Genomic DNA, 20633 nt, shown 5'->3' with positions numbered 1-20633 from the left:
AATTGTAGCTAGTGAAAGATGAGTTGTGTGTTCTGACAACAGGTTAATGTTGCCTATAGTGTTTTGCCAACATGAGCTTATAACTGTATTGCTACTTTTATTAAACAGTCTGAAGTAATGAGATGGACCTCAGGAGATCTGGATTCATGCTAAGTTCTGCTACTGACTTCCTGTATGACCTTGAGCAAGTCACTTGAATCTTTCAGTACCTCAGTTACCCAGATGTAAATGGGAATAATAATACTTATCTCACAGGAGTGTTGTGAAGATAAAATTCATTATTATATGTGACACACTTAGACTTTAAGGTGATGAGGGGCCTAGAAGAATACAGATAATTAATAACATACAGTTAATAACATACAGGATGACCTTGGAATCAGTATACCCTGATAAAGAATGCTTAAACATACACTTCAGTGGTTTTAAAAAAATATCCTTAATATTTTTTCCTGAAAAATGTTTACTGTAAGGGCTTGTCTACATGCAGTATAGACTGAATTTTTCTGACTAGCTCTAGTGGAAACCCTATAACATATAATACATATGACATATAATACAGTCCATGTCTGCATGCCTATATTTGCATGAGCAGTTATTACAAAATCTGTTTTCCAAAATCAGAAAATTGTGTGTGCAAAGGGGAATTTGGACATTTCAGTGACTCATGTTATGATGGATCTGCATGTCCAAATGGCCTAACATTGTTCTGGGTTGACTGTGGGCATTATAAGCTGGTGGAGTCCATGGTAAACAAAAGTTACACCTTTTGCTGTCAAAAAGTTATCCCTCCCTGGAGACCGTTTTTTTTTTTTTTTTTAATTAACAAAAAAGTAGTTCCTAAATAAAACTACATGAATCCCATCCTAAGCCCTCTCTCCAGGCTTGTCTACTCCTGCAATTCTCTTCCTCAAGATGTGTCTATTACAAGCCATACCTGTGTTACGTGGCTACTCCCATCTCCTTTATATGCTCAGGATGGAGACTGAGTCACACCTATGCCAATGAGTCAGCAGGAATTAGCCTATAAGCTCCCTCTAGGGAATGGTAGCAACAAGAGAATCCTGCTACCCTGAGGCATTGCTTTACTTTTAAAAATCTGGTCCCCAAAAGCTTTAGAATATTGATGTACGTTGATGGTGGTCTAATCCCCTAAGAATTTGCAAACATATATTTGGATTTTGTGGTGAGGTATATGTTTCTGCAACAAAGTTACAGCTAAATTAAGTAGCATCCTAATTGTCCCTAGAAGTATTTTGGGGTTTTTTAAGGTATCCTTGTAAATGTGGAAAACAACGCACAGATCAGGAATAACATGTGTTGCTAAAATACTAAATGCTTGGTTATGGACAGCAAATGTCACTTTCTTGATTCCTTTTTCATGTATTATGAGCAGGGCTGGTCCTGAGCCTTTATTAAAGTTGCCTGACTCTTCTCATTATAAGACACTTTTCAGTTGCTTATAACTTTGCCAAACTTTAACCATTTGGGTTGAAATTTTACACGCTGGCTGTCTGCCTCAGGCTGATTTTCTTTCTTTTTTTTTTTTTTCCTCTCCAGACAAAAACATCTCACAAAACAGCTCAGCTGTTTCCGAGAACAATGATTAGGAAAATATGTTTTGCCCATGTTAAAAAAAGTCTGGTGACCTTTTCTTTGAACAGCTCTAGCTCCCCCTGCTTTGGAGGAGAGATCTGAAATTTGGCAAGGGGTGACTATTGTGTCAGAGAAGTGCCTACTGCTGTCTCCTTGAAAATCGGCCCAAATCTGGCAAAGTAATAAGCCTTTGAAAAATTTCAGTTTGCAGACGCTCAGTAGAGACTTCTTAGATCTTGGCAGCTATTTCCTTGAAGATTCCATCTGCACTGGGCATACTCCAGCCTGGGACTGCTGAGAAGGACTTTCCCTACAGTAGCAGCTCTGAGTTGCTGCATATCATGCAAGATCTGAGCCTGGTCACCTGAACTGAGAGCAGGAGCCTCTCTCTCCTGCACTCTCAATGCCCCACTCCTGAGCCCAGGCAATGTAGAAGAGGAAGCTGCCTGATTTGAAAGCGGAGTGGACAAGAGCCCAGAGCTGCAGGAGGGAGTGGGTTAGGCTGGGGAACAGATTGAGACAAGGAGCGTGGAGGAAATTTCTGGGACTCAAGGCTAGCAGGGAAATGGAAGCTGGGAAAGGGCTTTGTGGTGGGGGTGGAGACTGGGAATGGCTGGGCCAGGATATTGGGACTGGGACCCCAGGAGGGAAATAGGGGAGGACTGGGAGCCAGTAGATGTGGGGCAGATTGAGATTGGTTGAAGAACTGGGACTGGCTGGGTAAACAGACAGGAACTCAGAACCAATGGGACAGGCAAAACAAGATGGGCAGAGAGATTTGATGAGAAGCTGAGGTACAGGATGGGGGAACAGGGGCTGGCTGAGCAAGGTGAGTGGGACTGGAATGAGAAGCTTGAGGAGTAGAGATTGTGGCTGGCTAGGTGAGTAGAATGAGATTAGGATGAGAAGCCAAGTGGTGGGAACAAGACAGGACTGCGACAGGGATAAACTGAGGGGAAATGGGGTAGAAGAGGTCATGCTTGTGGCAGAATGGATAGAAGAGTCTGTACCTACTTGAGCACCATCCTCTCTAGAGTCTGGAATGGAACCCAAGATACCTGAGTCTCACCATTCCTCTGTTCTCTGCAAATATCTGTGAAACCCACTGGTAAAGTGTCCCATCCACTGCTAGTGCTGATCCACACTGAGGATAACAACCTACTACCGCTTTTATTTACCACATTAGCTGAAGTGACAAAGGTCTGTGGAGGTGGATCCTAAGGTTCCAACTTTGTTGAAAACCCATGTGAGTGTCAATATGATGCCATATTTTGGAAATTGATGGAAATTCCATCAAGGTCCTATGGAAACCATAGTATGTGATCATGTAGTTAGACTATCAAAATGCATATGGATAATGGGGGTGGTAAAATAAGGTTGCAGAGGCAACCTTAATTCTCGTATTTCCTAACTTTTGAGTGCTTGACATTGTACCCTTATTAATGTTCTTTTAATGTAATTTTTATGTGTACTATATATATGCTGTATAGTCTTGCAACTAATATAATTAAGTGGTTGAGGGTCTGGCAATAATTCTGGTTATACAGCGCCTACTCTTATTCATTCATATTTGTGTTTGTCAGCTTCATAGATTTTTCCAGCTGTGCCATGCTGCTGGAGGCATTGCAAAGTCTGGTGCTGGAGAGCCACTTCTCTAGAGGCTTTAAGGTTTGTAGTTGGGGAACACGGCTCTGGGTGACTGGGAAGCTGGGGTAGTTCCCTCTTTCCAACTTTGCTGGAAGTTTCAGTAGACCAGGAATTAAGGTGGTGATAAATATTAGTATTTGCTCACTCATTATAGGTAAATTTACAGCATATTTATGATTCACAGATTGGTAAGGTGATAGCAGCTAAATTGGAGTAAGCAATCAGGTTACCTAGAGGACCTTGAAGTAATTTGTTACGTTACATTTGGCCAATAAGACAGTATAGAAATAACTATTAAGTATTGAAAAAATATACATGCATTTGATAGGGTTAAAAGATACTGCAGAAAGTGTTTTTCCCTAGAAAAGCATATTTCTAAAGTAAAACTTCCAATACCCAAGGCCTTATTCAATACCAAGAGCTATTAAGTAGTTGTGGTATGGCATTAACCCTGTTATACTGTCTTCCCAGATCCTGCCTTCAATTATATTACTTAAGAAAGGTTTAAAGGTATACTATCTAGCTTCTGCAAAATAGATTTGCGAAAATAACACTGTGGTTATTTTAGGTTAAGCAATTATATTTTGAAATGAGAGTAATACATTCAGTGGAAAAAAATACACCTTGTGGTGACTTAAATGACTCAATTACATTCTGCAACCAGATTAAACTGGCTTGAATCCTGGTGGTATTCAACATTCAAATTTTGCTTCCTTAAAGGATTTTCTAGTTGTTGAACTGCTGCTTGTACCCATCTGAAAAATTCAGAATGCCAATTTGAACGGGGCTAGGTGTATGTTTCAGAAATAGCACAGAGTATTCTGGTAAAGCAATACAAGCATTACTTCCTTGGTGTGCAAGGGAAATAGTTTTTTTGTTTTTTTTTAGATTCTATGCTATGTTTATGTCTTTAATTAGAACTCCAAGAATGTGATTTAATAAAATAATATATCTTTGAAATAAAAGCCCTGCATGAAAGATCGTGTAATACGGTAGTTGCTATGTTTGTTAAGAGCTGCATGTAAAGAACTGCAGATGGGAAGCCATATGCAGTGCACAACATTGAGGAGTTTTACTGATCCTACAAAACCCAGGAACAATGCGGCATATTCTTGAGCACCATCTCCTGGCTTCTTTTCTATTAACTAACCTCACATACAAAGACCTCTCTTTTAGGGAGCACTTGTGTGTGTGTGAAAGGTATGTGAGTTGTGTGGATTGTAGTTGAGGTCTAATTTTGTCAAATGGGGTTGTATGGAGTAGGCAGAAAGTGGCCCAATATTTGCAGTGAACAGTACAAAATATGGAGATCTGTAACTGAGAATAAAGGTAAATATGGAACTCTTGTGGGTTTTTTTTAATCCTGTAGTCTTTGTTGTATGGATTCATGTGCGTCTATCTGGTTGTTTAGTTAGTTTGCTTTTGTTTTTTGTCATGCTCATCATCTCGGTATCTAAGTGCACAGCAATTAAAGATGGAAATGAGTGCAAGGCCATCTAGTCCCAACTATTTCTAGAACAGGTTCCCTCAATGTATCTTCTGGTGATGAAGGACATTCATCCTTTATTCTAAGGTGGGCAATGGAAGTTGAGTTAACTAGACTCCCATATCTTTCTTCCACTCTTCCTCACTACAACAACCTCCCTGCCTTCTACTTTTCTTCTCCCTAACACTTCACTATCCCCAAAAGTATCTCCCTCATATTCCCAATCCCCAGAAGTAACTTCCACCCCAAGCAGGCAGAGAGCTCACTCCCTGTCTGCTCTATCACCCTCAGCAACTGGCCTTTCAGCACACCACCCTAGTGTCTGTGTTGTACTAGCTATTGGGCTCTTCATCTACTGTTGAGTTCCTGAGCCATTCTCCCATTTCCAAATGGCTTTCCAACATCAAGCGGGACCCTGCAGCAAGTATGGTAAGACTCCTAGGCAGACCAGAGGAGTATGGTGGGATTGACCACACCTAGGAGTCTCAATTCAGCCTCCATTCCCTGCCCTCATAGCCTTCCTATTCCTCCAAACAAAAATAGCCAAAGCTGAAGGTTAACTTACCTCACGATTAGCCAGAATCCTAAAGGTTAAATGACTCAAACAGCAGGGTTTCCATTACTCTTCTTGGGTGCACACAGTTGAAAAGATCAACCTTATGGGGAACAAAAGTGACACAAGGACAAGAATATGTGACATATGAGCACAGACTGTAAATGAGGTGTCCCTAGACTTTAGGATTATGATAGAAACACGCTTGTGCATGTCTAGCTATTGAGGACAGAACAATTCTGACCCTTCATGAATGTTTTCCAGGATACTCTGTCTCCAAAAGAGAGAGAGAGAGTACTCTGGAAACACAACACAGTCAAAGAATTTACTTTACACTATTTTGGAAGGCCAAGTATGCAGTAGAAGAGAGAGAAAATAAAAGTAGTTTATATGAGAAATACATGACTAAAATGATACCAGCTGTTCATGCTAGCTTGAAGCTTTGTTATTAGTAGCAGGAAGGGGAGTAAAATACCCCCTTTTTATAGTAGAAAGCTACTCAAGCTGTAAAGTTTGGATCTGCATTCATATCACAGTCCAGGGATATTCTAATAAACAGTTTGGATTTGGCCCACTGTAGTGGTAAAGGGCCAGTCAAAAATAAAAGCCATATTGGGGTGATGGAGAGTTGAGGTACTCACACTAAGAATATAGCCACCAACCCTACATTATGTGGAATTCCTCTTAGGGGTGGTCCCAGGTATACCTGCCCTAGAGAGAGTTCATTTGGCAGTGAAGCTTCATTATATAGATTGTAGGCCAGCAGGAAGTGAGGAAGTGTTTTTTGAAAGGACGAGACATATTGGAGGGAAAGAGAAAAAGTTACAGAACTTTGCTTTTAACGTTCTTGTTGAATCTTGCGTTTTCTTCTCCATGGACATAGATTTCCTATGAGATCATTGCTACTCACTCATTTTGTGAATTCTCCTGTCTTTGTACATGGCAAGAAAAAGAACAGCTGCTATATGCTGATGAAGTTTGTATGCAGTGAATGATGTTAAAACTGACGAGACAACTTAAATGGGTATTTTTTGTTTATGGACATTGTAGGTGAACCCTAATAATACACATTCAAAACAGTGAATTTGTAAGATAAGGGTCTACAGTGGTAACATTAATTTGAAATTTTAAAAAATAACCTCCTACCTACCTCAGCTTCTTCTGTGCAACATGCCTTTGCACTATAAAATTGCAAATAAAAATCACAGGTCCTGTTGTCAGAATGACAATTACTTGACACATAAGAATGCTGACCGAACAAACAGAATAGCTCAACCGCAGGCCTAAATTTAGTCCTTACTGTCACACCAGCTGCAGAAAGCAATGAGTAGCTCAGAGTCCCGCACTCAAGATAGAGATAATATTGATGATTTTATTTCATATTTTTACCTGTCCCTCATAGATGGATTGCTACTTATTTGTATCCTTGAATAAACAGTTCCACAAAATAACTTAGGTGTACTGAATAATCCAAAGGTCAGGGAGCTTGAGCATGGGAAAATATTTGTGAATGAGGCCAAAAAAATTACTGAAAGAGCTGATTCCTAGCTCAAAGATTAGTCTTCATTCGGAGACTGAGAATTTATTGCTGCCAAAAACAGCATTATCAGCTTTCTGTCAGCAACAATCATCAGGATTTCCTTTCCCAATCAACGTGAGCTGTGACCTCATCGTTGCAAAGGTGAAACCCTGACAGGGATTAAAGACTAATAGAGAGAAATGAGGTAGTAGGGCTAAACAAAGAAGAGATTGTTACATGGTCTAGAGAACTGAGGCAGAATGTTACAAGTGAAACATGAACTGTGGAGCCAAGGGGGAAAACAAAGTATTTTTAAACAGAGACCAAGTAAAACTAGGTCTCTGAGTCTTCCAATGGAAAAGTAAGGCAGTCTGCCATCCTTACCAACAGCGATCTTTTAAGCGGGATTAGAGTAGCCATGTGGTTTGTCAAGCGTTTAATTGAGATTCTGGAGGGACACAGTCTGTAGGGCTGGAAACCAATTTAACAATCATGCCTATGATTATATATATAAAATTGCTTCTGTGTGTATAGAATATTTACCAGTCTGAAATGGAGCTGACAAGTCTGGGGGATAGTTTAAGAACATTCAAGTGAAGAAAGGCAAATAAATGTTCGTTACACATGAAGGCAGTTTAATCCCAGGGTTAATGGTAAAAGAGGTGGCGGGGGGCATTTATATTGTGTTTGTTTTGTGGTTACTTTTTTAGCTTAATCTTTATTATGGAACAATCAAGTAAGAGATATTTATTCTACTGAAATTCTGTTTTTCCAGAGGTCGTGCTTGGCCTTCATTCTATCTTTTCATCTTAAACTTCATTATGGTCTTGATCCAGATCCCACTAAAGGTAGTGTGTATCTTTCCATTGCCTTCAATAGGTTTGGGGTCAGGCCCTTCTTTACTGACAACATGTTTCTGCTGCTTATATTAGAGATGGACCTGAGCTGTAATCCTGATACAGATTTTTCCAACATTCAGGAAGTGTTCAGATCCAGGTTTTGGTTTGTACATATCCCTCGCTTCTACCACACATATACCCCTCTCTTTGTGACATCATGATAGTTTAACACCTGATCCTGTAAGGTGCTGATGCTTTGAACTCCCATTAAAGTCAATCAAGTTAAACATTAACTACAGGGTTCTCAGCATCCTGCAGGATCAGGCCCCTATGCAACAAACATTTATGATCATGCAGTTTAAGGATTACAGGCCAACTCTGGCATAAGTGGGTGCCACTGTATTCCAAAGGTTCAAGTGGATGGAATCACACCCTTTTGCTCCAGGGCTGAATTTGGCTCTATGATTTCAGGTGAGGGTTAAGCAGAAAGACTAGATGAACCCTTGTTAGTAAAGAGACAAGGTGGGTGAGGTGCTATCTTTTATTGGACCCCTTCTGTTGGTGAGAGAGACAAGCTCTCTAGCTACACAGAGCTCTTCTTCAGTCTGGGGAAAGTACTTTGAGTATCACAGCTAAATACAAGATTGTTAGAATGATCCCTTAGAACATGTGCTAACTACTTATGCTAAACTATCTGTTCCATCTTGTATTTAGCTGGGACACTCCTAAGTGCCTGTCCCAGACCTGAAGAAGAGCTCTGTGTAGCTTGAAAGCTTGTCTCTCTCACCAACAGAAGTGGGTCCAATAAAAGATAGCACCTCACCCACCTAATCTCTGTAATATCCTGATACTGACATGGCTACAACACTGCATACAACCTTGTTAGGAAAGGTACTCTGTGTGTGTGTCCCTAATTATACAAATTAGCTTCTAGTACATATAAACAGAATTGTCTCAAAGAGTGAATTTAAGGCTTTATGTAAGGTGTCGACAGGTCTTTAAAGAATGAAGTATTTTAGAGGTTTTAGATTTTTCAAGTGATTAATCTGTCAGCCACAAGTACAACAAGGTTAAGTCCTTCCCTAGAACAGAAGTAACCAGCCTCAGCTATCCTGGCTGATCCCCAACTCCCAAAAGGTGGAGCTGCAGGAACAGTCTTCAGACTTTTAAAGGGGTTTTCAGTTTGCTCGAGAACTCTAAGTCAAGTGCAGATAATCCCCAAGCCCACAGAGCAATTATTAAAATGTGAGGCTCATAACATTCAGAGGCACTCGACGGCCGCCAAGCTGACATTTGTTTCCAATATTATAATAATAAAAGCAGGCAGCAGCATTTTGAGGCTGAACACAGTTTGTGCACTTTCTGGCCTGACAGGTTTGGCAGGGCAGAAACATCTGGCCTTGCAGTATTAGAAGATTTTTTTTTTTAATTGTATAAAAAATCATGGTAATGTTGGGCTTCAGCAACCGTATGACTTCTTCCCATGTTTCAGTGTGAATGGCCTGAGAAATATGATGCCTAGTGTTCTATGTGGACATTTCATTTTTATTTTATTTTTTTAACAAAACCCAAAGCCAGGCAACATGGAATGGAAGGTAGCAAGCTTTTGACAGTATGCTAGAAAACAGTTAAGGGTAGGAAGACATATACCATAACACGGTACGCTGAAGGGAGAGCTCAGGTAAGCAGAATATAACTACCTTAGTTGAAATTTGGCCAAGAAACCAGACCAGCACCCCTATTTGCAGAGAAAAGCACTGTGAGATATAAGCTGGGCAAGTTCTTTGTGGTGAATAATTTTGTTAGTGGAATTTGCATTTAGTAGTTTTTTATTTTTTGGTAGCAAATTGTGAACAAAAAACTTAGATTTTTATTTTTTTTCCCCATTATTCAGCATTGAGTCTTATGTGAATAAGGTTAATAATAAAAACATGTTAGCCTTTCGGTTGTCTGCAAATTATTTGCTTTGAGTGTTTGTTATTCATAGTGTGGAATTGCTTCTGCTTCCTGATTGAATGAGTAGGGAAATCAAAGAGATTTCCAGATAGCTACACAAAAACTTCTTGTTTGAACCTTCACACAAAAATAGGATTATTTGTGAAAATTTGACTTTCTGTGAACATTCTTCTGAAGAAGTCAGGCCACCTATTTAGATGCTTAAGTACAGCATTAAACCTGGAATTTTTAAATTGTTCTGTAGGAATAAGGTTCCCAACACCCACTGAAATTCAGTGGAGGTTGGGAAATTTAATTCCCAGCCATAAAGAGTTAAGGTACTCACGTCTGAAAACTTTGGCATATGGGTTTTGGATAGATTTAGATAGTGTGATCAATACCTTAACATAGCTAAGGAAAATAGTTGTGCTTTCATAATATATTACCTATTAAAGACACAGCTCAGTATAACTGTGGTACTTATCAGAAAAACACTAGTTTGGAGTGAACTGGAACATTTTTTTTTCACTATATATATCAAATACAGAGATTTTCTATTTTTATTGGCTCAAGGCCTGATATGGAATTTGTGATGAAGAACCACAAGCCTGTGCACCATAGCTAAGATGACCCTGGAAAATGCACAGGACAATCAGAAAATCAACCCCTCTCCCTAAAATGATAACACAAAGTAAAAATGGTATTTTAAGTTTCCAGTTTTCAACTTTCAGCCATACCTTCCTTTCTACATGTCACTTCTTAGCATTTAAAGTGGTGGCCGTTGCCAGCTACAAAGTTTGGTTCACAGCCAGCTACAATCTGGAATTTATTTGGCCTCTACCATCTTCAGCACCTACTTCAGCTACCTCAGGGCAAGATTGTCTCTTTCCTTTCCCATGCATGAGAATAAGAGGGCATAAGGCCCTTCCCTTACTCCCCTGCATGGCCTACCAGCAGTGCTCATTAGAATGCTGAGAAGAGACCAGGCTCCTTGCCCCTGCAGACGTGGGTGGGGATTGGGTTAGCAGTGGTGGGGAACAGGTACAGCTCTGGCCAGCACATCAGCCAGCACAGCTGATCTCATGCAGAAGGGAAAATAATCTGCTAGTGATATGGGCCAGTAGCAGATAACTTCAGCAAAGGGGGATCTATAACTCTGAATCACAATTCCATTCCTGGATGGTGCCACAGACCTATCCAAACACCTCTCTCTTTCGGCACCCACCAGACTGCTCTGAGGAGATCCAACCTCTGAATCCCCGTATGCTTAAACCTCAGGTGTTTGAACAGAATCCAGGCACTGCTGCTATTTTGAGGCCTCTATGTGGCTTTGAGGTTTCAACTATCCAGATGTTTGTTGGGAAAATAACACAGCAGGGCACAGATTATCCAACAAGCATCTTGGAATGTATTGGTGACCATTTTTTATTTCAGAAGGCGGAGAAAGCTACTGGGGGGAGGCTGTTCTAGATTTGATTTTGACAAATAGAAAGGAACTGTTTGAGAATCTGAAAGTGGAAGGCAACTTGGGTGAAAGTGATCATGAAATGGTAGAATTCACAATTCTAAGGAATGGTAGGAGGGAGAACAGCACAATAAAGACAATGGCTTTCAAGAAGGCAGACTTTAGCAAACTCAGGGAGCTGGTAGGTAAAATCTCATGGGAAGCAAGTCTAAGGGGAAAAACAACTGAAGACAGTTGGCAGTTTTCAAAGAGACATTATTAAGGGCACAAGAGCAAACTACTATCCCACTGCGTAGGAAAGATAGGAAGTATGGCAAGAGACCACCCTGGCTTAACCAGGAGATCTTCAATGATCTAAAACTCAAAAAAGAGTCCTAGAAAAAGTGGAGACTTGGTCAAATTACAAAGGATGAATATAAACAAATAACACAAGTATGTAGGGGCAAAATTAGAAAAGCCAAGGCACAAAACAAGATCAAACTGGCTAGAAACATAAAAGGAAACAAGAAAACATTCTACAAATACTTTAGAAGCAAGAGGAAGACCAAGGACAGGGTAGGCCTGTTACTCAGTGAGGGGGGGAAAGACAATAACAGAAAATGTGGAAACGGCAGAGGTGCTTAATGACTTCTTTGTTTCCAGGTTTTCACCAAGAAAGTTGGTGGTGATTGGACGTCTAACATAGTGAATGCCAGTGAAAATGAGATAGGATCAGAGTCTAAAATAGGGAAAGAACAAGTCAAAAATTACTTAGATAAGTTAGATGTCTTCAAATCATTAGGGCCTGATGAAATGCATCCTAGAATACTCAAGGAACTGAATGAAGAGATATCTGAGCCATGAGCAATTATCTCTGAAAAGTCATGGAAGATGGGGGACATTCCAGAAGACTGGAAAAGGGCAAATATAGTGCCCATCTATGAAAAGGGAAATAAGGACAACCCAGGGAATTACAGACCAGTCATCTTTCTGGGTACAGAAGTTAAGCTAATGGAGCAAATAATTAAGCAATCAATTTTCAAACACCTAGAAGATAATGAGATGATAAATAACAGTCAGCAGGGATTTGTCCAGAACAAATTGTGTCAAACCAACCTGATAGCTTTCTTTGACAGGGTAACAAGCCTTGTAGATATGGGGGAAGCTTTAGTAAGGCTTTAGCTATTGTCTCGTATGACCTTTTCATAAACAAACTAGGGAAATAGAACCTAGAAAGAGCTACTATAAGGTGGATGAATAATTGGCTGGAAAATTGGCTGAAAATAATTGGCTGGAAAATTGTTCCCAGAGAGTAGTTATCAGTGGTTCACAGTCATACTGTAAGGGCATAATGAGTGGGGTCCTGCAGGGATCAGTTCTGGGTCTGGTTCTGTTTAATATCTTCATCAATGATTTAGATAATGGCCTAGAGAGTACACTTATAAAGTTTGTGGACAATACCAAGCTGGGAGGGGTTGCAAGTGCTTTGGAGGAGAGGATTAAAATTCAAAGTGATCTGCACAAACTGAAGAAATGGTCTGAAGTAAATAGAATAACATTCAATAAGGACAAATGCAACATACTCCACTTAGGAAGAAACAATCAGTTGCACACGTACAAAATGGGAAATGACAGCCTAGGAAGGAGTACTGTGGAAAGGGATCTGGGGGTCATAGTGGATCACAAGCTAAATATGAGTCAACAGTATAACGCTGTTGCAAAAAAAGCAAACATCATTCTGGGATGTATTAGCAGGAGTATTGTAAGCAAGACACAAGAAGTAATTCTTCCGCTCTACTCCACGCTGATTAGGCCTCAATTGGGGTATTGTGTCCAGTTCTGGGCACCACATTTCAAGAAAGATGTGGACAAATTGGAGAAAGTCCAGAGAAGAGCAACAAAAATGATTAAAGGTCTAGAACACATGACCTATGAGGGAAGATTGAAAAGACTGGGTTTGTTTAGTCTGGAGAAGAGAAGACTGAGAGGGGACATAACAGTTTTCAAGTACATAAAAGGCGGCACTGGGGCTTAGCAATTTTGAGTGAGCCTGCAAAAGAGTTTCAACACCCCAGGAGGAAGGAGAAAAATTGTTGTTCTTAACCTCTGAGGATAGGACAAGAAGCAATGGGCTTAAATTGCAGCAAGGGCAGTTTAGGTTGGACTTTAGGAAAAACTTCCTAACTGTCAGAGTTGTTAAGCACTGGAATAAATTGCCTAGGAAGGTTGTGGAATCTCCATCATTGGGGATTTTTAAGAGCAGGTTGGACAAACACCTGTCAGGGATGGTCTAGATAATACTTAGTCCTGCCTTGAGTGCAGTGGACTGGACTAGATGACCTCTCGAGGTCCCTTCCAGTTCTATGATTCTATGTGGACACTCAAGGTGCAGATCCTATATCTGGCACCCCATCCTGCAAGCTGAAACCTAGCAGTCCATCTGCCCAGCCCCAGTACTGATTCCCTCAGACTCTTTCCATAGCTTAAACATACCCTTTCCTAGACTTCCAACCATGTGGGTGTCTTAGGTTCACGGGTTAACTCTTCAACGGCACGTGGTAGGTGTAAAACACACTACACATAGACAAACTTTGCACAGGATTCTAAACCACTACTACTCTTTACTTAATCACATGAGAAATACACAGATCTATTAAAAATAACCCCTTCACATATTTCTCTGTCTCAGTTTTCTCACTAACTCAGAACAGTCTTTGGGCTGGGGTCAGAGTCCTCTGGGGCTGCCTGAGATCCGTCTGCTGCAGCACATGGCTAGTCTTTTCAATCATGGAGACTTTCTATCCCACCTAGCCTTCTCTAACTATGGCTGATCAGTGCTCTTCCTCTCTCCTCCTCAAACCATTCTGTGTGCCTCTGAGTCTTTTAGCTTAAATGTCCCATCAGCAACAACTAATTGCTATGTTCGCCTTCTGATGATTTTCTACTCTGTCCACTTCCTCAAATCCCCTGCAGCGAAGTTGGAGAAGCATTAGATGACTTCTTTAGCATATTCATTGTTCAGTCAAAGTATAGTTCTTATGGTTAACATCTCTCCATTGTCCCTGGTCTGATGGAAACACATGGACATAGAGGCATCCCATGGTACAGCAATTTTTCCTAAGAACAACTTCACAATATGAACCAGAATCATAAACTGTATATAGACAGATTCCCCTATTCATCACAGACTGCTCCTAAAGTAGTTCTGTTATAGCCTCTGTGATGTCGCACTCCATATGCTTTATGAAAATATGCTTGGAACGTGAATATAATGTAACTGGAATATGCTTGATGCAAAAGGACAGATTTATAAACCGGCAGGGAGAGGAAAAAATGGTCTTCTACTATGTTCATGGCATTTTTATTTTTGTTTTACATTTGTAGGTAATGTTAGTGAGAGTTCTCGGAGAATGAGGGAGACCATGTATCTTTTATAAACAAATTATGCTTGTATGTACTTGTCACTTCCTCTCTCTTCCCTAGGTTACTTGGGAGCAGGCAACACTCCCATGTCCCCGGGCATCTGATGCTGTTGACGGTAAAGGAGATCCTGAGTATCCCAGTGGTGATATTGGAGAGGTAGGAATCCTCAATCCACCTCTCCTCTGCAGTCCCTTTACTTGTAAAGGGAATTAAAATTGGTGGTGCTTTCACCTGGCTAGGCCCTGTACATACTCAATGGCGTGCCTTGGGAACCTCCAGGAATAAAGCTAAACTAATCTGTGCAATAGGTCTAACTCAAAAATACCAGTTATAAACAATATGCATTTAGAGTAAAGTTAACACACCTTTACTTAACAATTTAAGAAAATATGACTGAGATTAAATGTCACCACTCATTTAAATCAGCAGGGGGCAGTTCAATAAAAAAATAACAAACATAGTTTATAGTAATAAATGAAACTAATCTAACTTGCATTTACACTGCCGCCATTTACTCCACCCTGAAGTGTACACTCCTCTGGATTTCAGCGTTCTAAACACTTGTGTGGGCGCGTGTGAAGATCTTGAAGCTGGAGACAGCACTCTGTGGGTGCAGTGAATCAGTCCAGCCAAGGCAACAAACTGCACAACTCCTCTGAAGACTGGAGTTGTCTTAACCAAATGTCAGCAACCCTGGGTCCTGGTTCAATGAGGAGACCACTCTGCCTCTTCTCAGACTCAGACAACTCCATGGGTGGCGGGTGAACCCCCACTTTGGGGAGGTGAGCCCCATGGCCCTGCCCCTTCTGCCTGAAGGCCCCCCTCCTGCCCAAGCCCCGAGGCAGCCCATCCCTCAACCAGAGGAGCCCTGAGATCCCCCCCCTCCCCAGCTCAAGGATCCCCAGTCTGCCCACCCCAGGGCACCGTCTGCAGCTGAGCCCCTGCCGGCTTCAGGGTAGAGGGAGAGGGAGGTACATGGGTGGGGCCACATCCTGAGTCTGGGAAGGCTTAGCCTTCCCTGGCCTTTGATACCTGCTGCCCATGGACAATCCCTTAAAGTCTCTTTGCTGTGCCCCTTCCCTTGCAAGTACTTTCCCAAACAAGGGTGGTGGCTACTCATACTGCCTTCACTGCAGGCCCAGCTCCGTCAGCTCTGGCCACTGCAACAGTCTCTGCCCTGGTTCCAGTGAAGCCACCAACCACTGCTGAGGCTCCCAGTTCAGTCAAAGCCCCAGCAGATTGTTAGCAGCATCTCCTGCTATGGACAGAGCTCCACACAAGGAACGTCAGCTCCTCTCCCAAAATGGAGCCCACGACCGCATCTCTCACTCACTCCCTGGAAGAGAAAGTCTCTCTCTCTCTCTCTCTCTCGCTCTCTTCCCCCAAGGCATCATGGAAGTTGTGGTCTCCAAGGCTAGATTGCAGCACACAGGATCTTCCCAACTGGAACACTCCCAATTAAAGTTCAGAGGCCCCTCTAGTAAAGGGTGCCTCCATAATTATACTTGACGTCCAGATATCATAATGATGGTTTCATTAAAAATGCACCAATAGATAGACTGGAATTAACACCCTCGATAGGTCTGACAGAGTCTGTTAACGTTCTGGCGGTGATGCAAAACTTATTCATATATACAGGCTATATTTATTTAATGGATGGGTTAGTCTTTTCTTGTCTGGGTTGCGTGATTCAAATTTATACTCTTTTGTTTTTTTTAAAAAAAATATAGATAATTAGCAGCAGATTTTTATATCAAAGAACAAATTACATCAATTAGATAATTTATATATTCTGTCTAGCAACTTGGGTTCCCTTCTGTTACAGTTCAGGGCAACTGCACCATTATTTTCCCCTTAGTGGTCCACCAATGGCACGCACTCTCAGGCTTCCAGCTCCCCAGCTATTGCCTCTTCTGGGTAGAGACCCATGTCTCTCTCCCTTCTAACTAACTAACTAGGGCGGTGGTTCTCAACTCTGGTCCACCGTTTGTTCAGGCAAAGCCCCTGGCGCACCGGGTCGGTTTGTTTACCTGCTGTGTCCGCAGGTTTGGCCGATCGCGGCTCCCACTGGCTGAGGTTCGCTGTTCCCGACCAATGGGGGCTGCAGAAAGCGGCGTGGGCCGAGGGACGTGCTGGCCGCCCTTCCCACAGCCCCCATTGGCCGGACACACTGAACTGCGGCCAATGGGAGCAGCGATCGGCCGAACCTGCGGACGCGGCAGGTAAACTAACCGGCCCAGCGTGCCAGGGACTTTCCCTGAACAAGCGGTGGACCAGAGTTGAGAACCACTGAACTAGGGTATTTCCAAGCTGCACAGTTCTCTGCCTTCACTGTGTATATTGCAGCACGGTTTGCCCAAGGACACCTGCTCACTTTCTCTTCAGAGATGGTTAACAGGTGTAATTCCTACAGTTATAAGGTAACACACAGCACTTCCTGTGCAACCTACTTTATTCTTAAGGTAAAAAACATTTACAGAAACATATTCAAAACAATAAAAAAAAACCCCTACATTCATGCTAATAAGCTTACCAGAATTAACCCCAACTCTAACATGGATTCTGACAGGAGCATCCCTCCACACAAGGGGATTCGTTGTGGCTACAAGTGCATCACAGCTTCAGCTCAGAACAAGCACACAGTCATATGGGGCATGTGCATGCCCAGTCCTTCCAAAAGTACCCTAAGGATTGGGGTCCTCCATGAACCAGGGTTCCTGTCCATTTGCTGGAGCAGGAAGAAGGCCCTAAGCCAGTTTAAAACCAGGCTGTTTATCCAAAACCTCTTGCTTTGTCTCTTTGAACTAGTTTATGCACACTTTTCCGGGAGGCGGTTTCTCTGGAGATGTTACAGTCTAAATGAATGTGCCTAATGACCTTCTGCTGTTCTCCTATTCACTGTTCCCACAGAAAACCATACAAATTCCACAATAACACCTAAACAGTTGCATTTTTAATACCATGGGCCCCCAAAAGGATTAAACTTGATTGAATTAGGTTAACTTAATTAAAAAAACATTCATTCAAGATATTGCAGGAAATTGTCATTCTGTCACACCTTCATTTACTGACTCTCTCTCTGTAGCTCTGTAAAAATATTTTCCTTTTGGTGAGACCCCCTGCCTGACGCACAACAAATGAAATATTGTTGTTTAGCAATATTATTGGAGGTAAAATGACACAGTGAGGTGACTGTTTGAAAAGGTATGACTGTGAGTTTTGAGAAACCTGGGCGAAGAGATGAAGAACCAGATCATCCTAAATTTAGTTTGGGAGCAAGAGGTCAATAGATGCTCAGCAAAGATTGTGGTATAAGTATGTGATATTGAGTAATGATTTTTGTGACTATTTTGAGTCTTTAAGTCTGTTTGTTTATTTGTTTTCTTCTTGCACATTTGTATAAATCTCTAATTCAAAAAATCAACATCTGGAATGAACTTTTATTTGCCATGTAAACCACATCCTTTGACAAGCCTCCTTGATGTTTTTGATATTGGCAGGGTAGTGTGGGAAAGTCTGCATTGCTCATGCCTGACCTGCTCAATGGATAGTTTCTAGGGCTGTCCACCCATCATTGCTTAGGAACATTAAATTCACTAAGGGCCTGACTCTCCAATGCCTTCCACCTTGTACTGTCATTCATACCTATGCTCATTCCTGGTGTTCATCCCCGTGCTGGCACTATGCCAGACAGGGAAAGAAGAGAAGTGGTTTGTGCTTCTCCCAGCTCAGGAACTGCCAGGGGCCACCTCAATCACCAGCACAGATGAGGGCAGCCCTAACTTGTGCCCCTGCTGCAATGGTCGCTCTGGGACTTTGCAGTGGTGCGCATCTGTCAGGATTTAAGACTATCTGAGCCACTTCCCTCCCAACTAGGATTTGCTTCCCAGCTATCTCTGCACTAGAGTCTTTTGCAAAGTGGGGAGGGGCATAGGGCTGGGTCCACTGTTCTGATAGAAGTCTTCTTCTGCCATGGTATTCCCTAGGAGAAGCTGGGAAAGTGGCAATGCAGGTGCTTTGCAACCCCCCTATGCCATATACACCAGCACAAAGGAGGCCACAGGGCCACTATGAATCCAGCCAGCATATCAGAGTATACGTTTGTTGCACTTGTGTAAATGAGCACACAACACACAAGGCAGTAGAGAATCAGGCTCTACACGTTTAAAAGACGGATGGGGGGGGAGGAAACTAGCCTTCTGTCGCTTAATGAATTTATTGGAAAGGGGTGGATGATATTTCAAGACTGATAAAAATGAGTAAAATTGGTGTTTCTCTGTTAAGACCGAGGGCATTGTTAGAAGAGTCCTGTGAATCGGGTGGTTGAGTTAGATGTTGATAGGTGTTTAAATCTCAGATATCATTAGTAATGGGGAGAAAAGAAAAGATCAAAAATGGCCCATTCAGGACAAACCAATTCATTATTTCCTCCTTTACAAACAATGAAAAAGGGAAAAGTGTTCTCATGAGAAACTGTGTGCATTTCCTTAAGAGGGTGTACTTTAGATCAAGGATAGACTAAATTATGTGTGATGTTCAGGTCGCTAAGGTAACAGTGCATTTTTTATGAATACCAAAGCAAATAGATTTTTAAACCTAGAGTAAATCATTAATTCATATCACTATTTTTGAGGTTGGTTGGAGTGACTTGGATATTGTAATCTCTCTTTATTTAAAATTCAAAAGTGTTCTTTTATTTAAAAGTAAACACTTAACACAGTGCCTTCTTTTGGCCAGTTATGCTCCTTTTTCTCTATTGCACTCCTTGAGAAATAACTAGTATTGATGGCATTTATGAATCAAATAAAGCAGTGGGGCCTTGATTCATCAAGGTTCTTAAACACATGCCTAGTTTTAAGTATGTGAGTAGTCCCATTGTAGGGACTTTGTAGGACTACTCACATTTTTACAGTTAACCATGCGGTTAAGTACTTTGTTGAGTCGGTCTGAATTAGTCAGCAGCAGTATATTCGACGCTTGTTTAATTGCAACAATGATTTCTGGTAATGAATAGCATCTTAACTAAGATTTTGTTTTTAACTCACTGTTGTAAAACAAAAGCTGATACACACCCTTTCCTGACCCAACATTTTTATCTGTTTTAAGCCTAATTCTAGTTTCCTTTTAAACAAAATGGACACAATGCTGAAGACCTTCCTCAAGGTCCAATCCTGTAAAGTTCTGAGTATCTACTTCTATGGGCTGAGCACCTTGCAAGATCATGACATGATCCTGAGATGTGTTGAGCACTGCTGTACTCATTGACTAAAATGATAATTGTGGGGGATCTGCTCATCTTGGGATCCAGCCATTACTCAAGCAACTTCCACTTTCATCAATGCCTAAGTAAGGACCTAAGGACTGAGCTAGATCCTAAGGGGTGCTAAGGAAAGGCAGGTGTTCAGGACATTTAGAATTTTTTCCACTAATAGAAGATGAATTCCATTCCGTTATATATAACTTTCTTCTTTCTTTTGGGAAATAAATTATGATCTGTAGTTAGAAAATTATCAGAGTGGCTTTTATTACCCCGAAGACGCGTAGAGACAAATTCTTCTCTGATGTATAAAGTGCAAAGCTGACATAAGTCCACTTAGATTTTCTTCTGCATTACACTGGTGTAGACTGTATGGATATGATTACCCTTACACATTCAAAAAAGCTTATGCAAGTTATCGCTGTAGCTGTAGTGCTTGACTTTCATATTCATTGCACTTCCATATTGCCACTAGTGATACACTATTTCCATTTATAACACAGAAATGGAAAATCCTTTCTAAGAGACAAAGCAAGTTCTCTTCCTATTTTTCAGTTTACTGGGAATAACCCATGATGATGGTACTTCATTCTTAGGAGACACCACCCACCAGGTTATAAAGTGGGGTGTGTGTGTGTGTGAGAGAGAGAGAGAGAGAAGGAACTGATGCATGTCTAAGGCATGGCACAATGAGCAGGGGGAACTCCACTGATTTTGGAAGCTTTGAAATCCCATATGATGATTATTCCACACTAAGTCATTGTTGACAGTTCCCTGAACAGATTCTTTCGGTGGGTAATTAGTCTCCATGCAGCATGAATAGACTAGTTTTCTATCAGGAGACTGAATTTTAGCTGACAAATTAGACAGATTCCCTAAGGCAAGAGTTTTATGCAGCTTTGCCATTCTCACTAAAAATGTGATTTATAATAGA

General features: G+C 41.4%; 1 long non-coding RNA gene across 1 annotated transcript in view; it reads right to left on the bottom strand.

The window, feature by feature from the left end:
- LOC122463885 overlaps positions 1-20633 on the bottom strand; it is a 43278-nt gene that overhangs the window by 15686 nt on the left and 6959 nt on the right. Inside the window, exon 2 of the long non-coding RNA XR_006287619.1 lies at positions 5295-5385. This is a non-coding gene — a long non-coding RNA (uncharacterized LOC122463885). The remainder of the gene's footprint in view (positions 1-5294; positions 5386-20633) is intronic.

Source organism: Chelonia mydas, chromosome 1 (genome assembly GCF_015237465.2).
Source record: "Chelonia mydas isolate rCheMyd1 chromosome 1, rCheMyd1.pri.v2, whole genome shotgun sequence".
Taxonomy (NCBI): Eukaryota; Metazoa; Chordata; order Testudines; family Cheloniidae; genus Chelonia; species Chelonia mydas.
The sequence above is the reverse complement of the archived record's forward strand: the minus strand, read 5'-3'. Positions and strand labels throughout refer to the sequence as shown.